The sequence below is a fragment of the Pollicipes pollicipes genome, unplaced genomic scaffold (assembly GCF_011947565.3).
Source record: "Pollicipes pollicipes isolate AB1234 unplaced genomic scaffold, Ppol_2.1 Scaffold_5724;HRSCAF=6776_pilon_pilon_pilon, whole genome shotgun sequence".
NCBI classification, from domain to species: Eukaryota; Metazoa; Arthropoda; class Thecostraca; order Pollicipedomorpha; family Pollicipedidae; genus Pollicipes; species Pollicipes pollicipes.
This window is the reverse complement of record NW_023596746.1, coordinates 40511841-40518187: the sequence shown is the minus strand read 5'-3', so window position 1 is coordinate 40518187 and position 6347 is coordinate 40511841. Positions and strand designations below refer to the sequence as shown.

Below are 6347 nucleotides of genomic sequence, written 5' to 3'. Positions count from 1 at the left end.
TGAGACGTCAGGGCTATTTGACGGACGCTTGTTCTTTCTGTGGTGGATATTTTGCATTTTGCAAGTTTCAATTGTCCGGTAATTTTTGGGTGATATCAAGTTCCCCGTCTTTTTTACCCAGCTTTTGACCCCGAAGGTCACATGATATTGCAAAATGAAGGTCATACTCGATGTTTTCGTGCCATGATTGATGTGAAGACCTTTTTTCAGAGAAATCGGAACTCGTCGCTGAATAAATCGCTGAACAAATCGCTAATTTCACGGGCATCCGTGGTTGGTCTGCAGAGGGGCCCATTCTAGCCTGTAGAGCCCATTCCGCCATATCAAATACCTTTTCTGAACCGTAGAAGCCTTTTCCTGAGCTGTTCTGGTCAAATGAATAATTATTGACCGCGGAGGGTCGATTTTGTCCTGCAGAGAGCCTATTCTAAACATGCGGAGCTCGTTCTGACCTGTGCCGGACTCATTATTGATTGTGAAGAGCCTATTTTAGCTTATATGGGATTTTGAAGTTATCCCTCTCGCCCACCAAACGTGAACGTAGTACCCGCGTCCCTGGACCTCTTACGTTTATCTCCGCACCAATTTCGGAGTGTGTCCTGCTGTATGTTATCTTCAAGGCCATGTAATACGTAACAGTTATGTTTAGGTCGGGCATTCGGTTTTTGGCATTTTAGTCAGCGGCAGGGGATATGGTAGCGGGCGGTAAAGCTATTTTGTCCCATTTAGCCAATTTTTGCACAATTCACAAGATATTCTACTGCAGGCTGAATACTTCGCAGAAAGCACATAATTTGCAATTCACCTGCTGAAAAACCCTGCATGTTTAATATTGAGCTTTTTTGAAGTCAGTCAAAGTCCATATGTTCCGGAGAAAAGTTCCCGTCAATGGGTCATGGAAATAATATTATTTGAACATGGCAGCGTTGTGCCGATGCGTCCTTTCCGTCTAAACAGCCAAGATGAGGTGGGTAACGATAACAAAGTGTGATTTCATCTGGCTAGTAATGCTATGTGCTGATGAAAGTACTGAAACCAATTTTATTTCAGAGTCGGGCTTTGCATATTCAGCGGGTTCAAGATATACCCAGGCCATGGGAAGACCGCCGTGAAGGCCGACGGCAAGGTGAGACCCTGGACGTATAAAATTGTCATATTGTTTTGGGCCGGTATTTGCTTGCTGATTTGTATTGTAGCTGCCTGGGATTCCACATGTAGCACAGCAACAGGTATTTAAGTTATAGGCAGGTGGTGCACCTAAGGAATGATTGCGGCTGGTGGCAGGCGGGCTGTTCTGGTGTCAGATGGCTCGGATGTCAGATGTCATACTTGAGAAAATTCTTGAGTTTCACTCCACTTCATGGTTTCTGCATGACATCTCACGGTCAGCCAGCCTTTCATATGTAGCTTGTTCTGTGGCTTAGAAAAGTTTCCGATGATAAAATTTTCTGGTATTTCATTTGTCTCTGATATCTGGAAAAGGAATGATGACCTTTAGTGATTGCATTGGCATATTAATACCCTTGGGCCATGGTGCTCCAGGATTTGAATCAGGCCCTGCATGTGGGAGTCTGACATATTTTCCACTTGACCATTACATGTCATGTATTGATTGTGGAGCTCTCACACTATAACAGGATAGGGACCTATGCTATAACTGATTTTTTTGCAAGGTTCACATACCACATGCTGGCTGCTACTTAGCTGTGTTTGTGATCACAGTAGGTTTTAGTGCTTATCAAACTTTGTCCTGATAGCTGTTAACTTATCTTGCAGACCTACACCTTCATCCACAAGAAGGCTGAAAAGTCATTCAACATGAAGAGGAATCCTCGTGAAGTCACCTGGACTATCCTCTACAGGTATCGAAAACCATACCCAGATTTTGACCCAGAGTGTGCTACTGTGGGATGAATTTGTATGGTGACATATCGTGAATGGTGTTGAATCAAACTTAGATGGATAGTGGGAGCAAATTTGGGTTTTTCCTGTTCTGGATTTGTTGAGTGGTATAATCCTGAGGTGATTTCCCTGCAGTTATTGCATGGAAGGCTCATATTAATTGTTGAAAATTGTGGGGAGATATTCAGTCACTCCTGCTACCCCCCCCCCCCCCCCCCCACACACATTCTCTAGTTTCTGCACCTCTGTGCAAGACTGATATGGTCTGTTTGGACCAATATGCTGGCTGGGCAGTATTGCCTTAGGGAAGAAGCATTCCATATCACCATTTATGTACCTGTCTGTTTCTTGTGGTGCTTATTGGTGCAGTGGTTACCTTAGACATTGGACATTGGGGAGGAGGAACAGAGAGTGATCTTCAGGTCAGAAGTGGTGCTTTGGAGAGAAATACTAGTAGTTTTAGGGTCATACCTTGTGAAAGTCAGAATCATTGTTGTCCTAGAGGCCACAGCAGCCCTAGGGGGAATCATGGTCAGCTGGCCTTTCACCCTCCTTTCATCCCCCCTCCCATGCAACCTGCAGACATGGCTCATGCTTATCCTGTCTGTGCCATTTGGGTGATCAGTGTCATCAAAGTGCCAGAAAGAATCATTATTGTCTCAATTAAGATCATTTCTCTCCATGTCAATCTGTGAATGTTGCAAGAGTATGGACCAACTTGGAAACATGTTTAGCCATCTTGCATCCCTTGCTAACACATTGTCATGCAATTTGTGGTGGTTGCTTGTAAATATTTGGGTGTCACAATGTTGTGGTGCTCAGTACTGGATGTGAGGTGTTGGTTGTTCAACATTTTCACATCAGTGTTGCAATTTTCAAGGCGTAAGAAACAAGAAGGGTCAGGATGAGGAGACAGTCAAGAAAAACGCTCCCGCCGCACCCACAAGTTCCAGCGGGCATTGTTGGTGCCTCTTTGTCTGGACAATCATGGCCAAAGAGGAACATGAAGCCTGAAGTCAGAAGGCCCAGCGGGAGCAGGCTATCAGGTGGATATCATGCTCTGGTTCCACTCTCTTCATGCCTAGTGGCATGGTCTGAGATAAATTACTGTATTTTATTAGCAATCCAATCCACATGTAGCTTGTTTTTCCTGCTTGTTCTGGGGGGCATACATGCTGTTTTTTCTTGACCCTTCATGCGTTCTGTGGTTTTGAGTGAAAGCTGCTTGCCAGGATGTAGCAATGGTGGAGGCAGGGCATGTCCTTTTCAAGCTAAAAATCATGGTGGGGTGGAGAAAATAAATGATTTGCAGTGTTTGTAATTTTGTAAGCCACAGTGTGTTGACATATATAATTTGTAAGTTTTTTTAATGTGTGGCTGTCATTGGTGGCTGGTAAGTGGTAGGCCATGTTGCAGGATTTTAAATGGTTGTTTGCAAGGCTGTTTGCATCTGGCAAGCAAGGCTCTAATGTCTTGTGATTTTCAGGGCTGCCAAGGAGAAGAACAGGGCCACAAAAAGCGCCAAGGCAAAGACGGCCACACAGAGCAAGGTATGTCTTAAAGCCTAGCGGCCCCTGGGGTGTTGCTTCTGGCTTATGGTAAGGAATTGTTTCATCCTGGGTGAACCGCAAGTTCATTCACAAGACAGACTCATGCAGCTTGTTAAATTTGATATATTTAACCTGTATGAAGAGACAGATGCCAAGGCCACTTATACTGATAGAAAATTGTGTGGCAGAGAGACCTGAGTAAGCCCAGGTTCTATGCATGTCTTAACCTCACAAGATGTTTCATGAAATCCCTTAGTTGCAAATGTGGTAACAGGGAGGGCCAGGTGCCTGGAAATGGCTATCTCTGCCAGATTTAATGTAATTTCTTGGTTGGGAAGGTTATGACATTTTTTTGTTACAAGCTTCTTTGGCAATGTTCGGACATTGTATGATGAGTTTCAGAGACATGCCTCTGAAATTCCCAGACTGCACCATATTGCAACCAGTATTTTGCATCTGTTGAGAATTTAGGTCAAAATGCAATGTTGTGAATTTAACCTGGATGTGTGACATGCCTTCTGAAACCCCTGCTTTCTTGATTATGTTGTGTAAGCTCTTGGTCCTGCCATTCCTGTTTGCAAAGAAATCATGGGTGTGGACATGCCTGTGGTCATATGGAGTTTCCCAGGATTGTACCCAGGTCATCTCTGTCACAGTTCAGATGACTTTCAAACACCGATTGTACATAACTGTAAAACTCCAGGGGCTACTGAGTGGACGGGCATGACGTGGTCCGGTTACTGGCACAACAAACGTTAACTCCGTACCCTGTGTTGAGTTGATGAAATTCCAAATGAGTAGGAGTGGTGGGAAGAGGGGTGTTGGCTTTCATTTGTGATGGATGGATCCGTCTTTGCATTACGTGCAATGTGGGCAAGTGTGGTGATGTAGTCTGCTGTTGGACTTTCCCGAACGATCGGCTAACTATAACTGCCCCGACATGCTTGTTCAAAATGGGCCTCTTGATCGTGTCGGCGGCCATAGATAATTCTTCCTTTTGTCCGACCCTGGTTGCTTCATGACTTAGAAAGGCATGGGGCCGGCCAAACGCTTATCAGTTCAATTTGGTTCAGTTCATGGCTATCGTGGTCCGAGAAGGCAGCGTCTGTGAATGACGGGCCGCACCAAATATCTAGTGATAAGGATTCATATTATTCATGCGGTGAACGCCATGTGGTGTACCATTGTGTACATGCGGTGGACGCCATGCGCACGTAGTTTTTCCCAAATCGGAGGCGTGTTGGCCGAGTGGATAGCCCCTGAAGGGGTTTGGCTCGAATCCTAGTCATGGCGTGGTCCGTGAGAGCTGGTGTGAATAATGCTGTCGGTACTCCATAAAGGGGACCATAACGGCACAGGTTATTGCGATTGAGCGAATGTTGAAAATTGCGCAAACGGATACGTCATGTGTTGAGGCGAGCTTACTGCAATGTGTCGGCGTTGGTATTTGTATCATTCAAGGCCACTTGCGGGCCTTCAGACCCGGAAATAATTGTTAGTGGCCCTTTTTTGTTTGCTGTGGGCGCACTTACACGCGCTCGGGTGGAGGGTCAAATTACCCCCCCCCCCCCCCCCCGAAAGCTTTTCCAGAATGGTGTCCGAACGGCACGGCGTGGCCGCGCCAAATTCTGCATAGCTGTAGACAATTGAAGAGCAGATCATTTGGCATCAAAAATTGAGATGCACCTTGTAAGGTCGCTGACCTTTAGCAGGTCAGTCAGGCCATGGTTTCAGCGAAGGCAATTTCCAGGGAATCGTTCAGTCCGATCCAACGAGGACGTGTTGACGAAGCCATACATCTCTGAAATGCTTTTTTAGGCAACACAACACTTGAATGAGCAAATTTCATTGGCCTAAGGTCAGGTATGAAGGTCACACCAAGGTCAAACCCAATCTGTTTTGTTACTATGGGGGTTGCTGTATGGGATAGTTTGTGGTGCTCATTTCAAATTTCTTGATAGCAGGAAATTATTATGCATCTTCTATGGGCTTTTGAGAGATCAGAATAGGTCATTGACCTGAAATAACCCAGGCCAGCATTTTGTTTTAGGAGTGTACTGCCTAGCTTCTCTTTGTCGCTTAGTCAAATGCAAAACTCAAAGCAATCTTGTGTGATTTTGGTCACCTTGACCTTCAAAGTTCAATCAAGGTGACTGACCTTGAATAAGCATGTGACCTTTTGCTTAGAAGCGGTTATCCAGGTTTAGGGGCGCTTCGGAGACCAACCTGGACCTTGAACTTGTTTGACCTTTTTTGACCTGGAGGTCATAACCTAGGAACTTGAAAGTTTAATCAAGTGAGTTTACGTACAGGTCAACACACGCTGTAAATTTGGTGTCCCTAGCTTTCTTAGTTCCCGAGATCTCAGAGGGGTCAAATTGATCCCCCCACCCGAGCGAAGGGTATCTAGGTCACCCAGGTGCGTGTTAAGGCAAGCTAGCGCTATAAGATCGTTGTTTGACCTCGTAAGATGCGACCTGACAGGTCAGCCTTCACAGATACCACGAAATTACTTCAGGAAAAGCCACATGACAGTTGCAGGATTCCGGCCCTGCCTCTCATGCATGTCCATTGTGTGATATCTCAGCAGTTTAATAGAATATACATGCCTCTATTATTTGTCATACGTTTTCCACGTTGGTTCCTGCGTTCTGGAGGACAGCGCCGCAGATAGATTTGTCGGTCATCTCTTTGGTTGAAGCCCGTTGGCACACATATGCTTCAGACATTGTTCGTCGTGTATGTCTTGTGTCGTTACTTGAGCGTTGTGGTGACCGAATGTACATCTTTTGAGGGCACTTTCTCGACATCCATATGTAATCCCGCTGCGCTTTTCAGGCGAAGCAGCCCAAGCAGAAGATGAAGGTGCCCAAGGCGAAGGCGATGCCCAAGCAG

At 45.6% G+C, this 6347-nt stretch overlaps 2 long non-coding RNA genes across 2 annotated transcripts; both read left to right on the top strand.

Moving 5' to 3' along the window:
* The first annotated feature begins 921 nt into the window (after positions 1–921).
* On the top strand, positions 922–1790 carry LOC119103899 (uncharacterized). Its single transcript, XR_005094835.1, has 3 exons — positions 922–967; positions 1051–1126; positions 1777–1790. It is a non-coding gene; the product is annotated as an uncharacterized LOC119103899 (long non-coding RNA).
* Positions 1791–2894: 1104 nt separating this feature from the next.
* On the top strand, positions 2895–6347 carry LOC119103900 (uncharacterized). Its single transcript, XR_005094836.1, has 3 exons — positions 2895–2948; positions 3389–3452; positions 6291–6347. It is a non-coding gene; the product is annotated as an uncharacterized LOC119103900 (long non-coding RNA).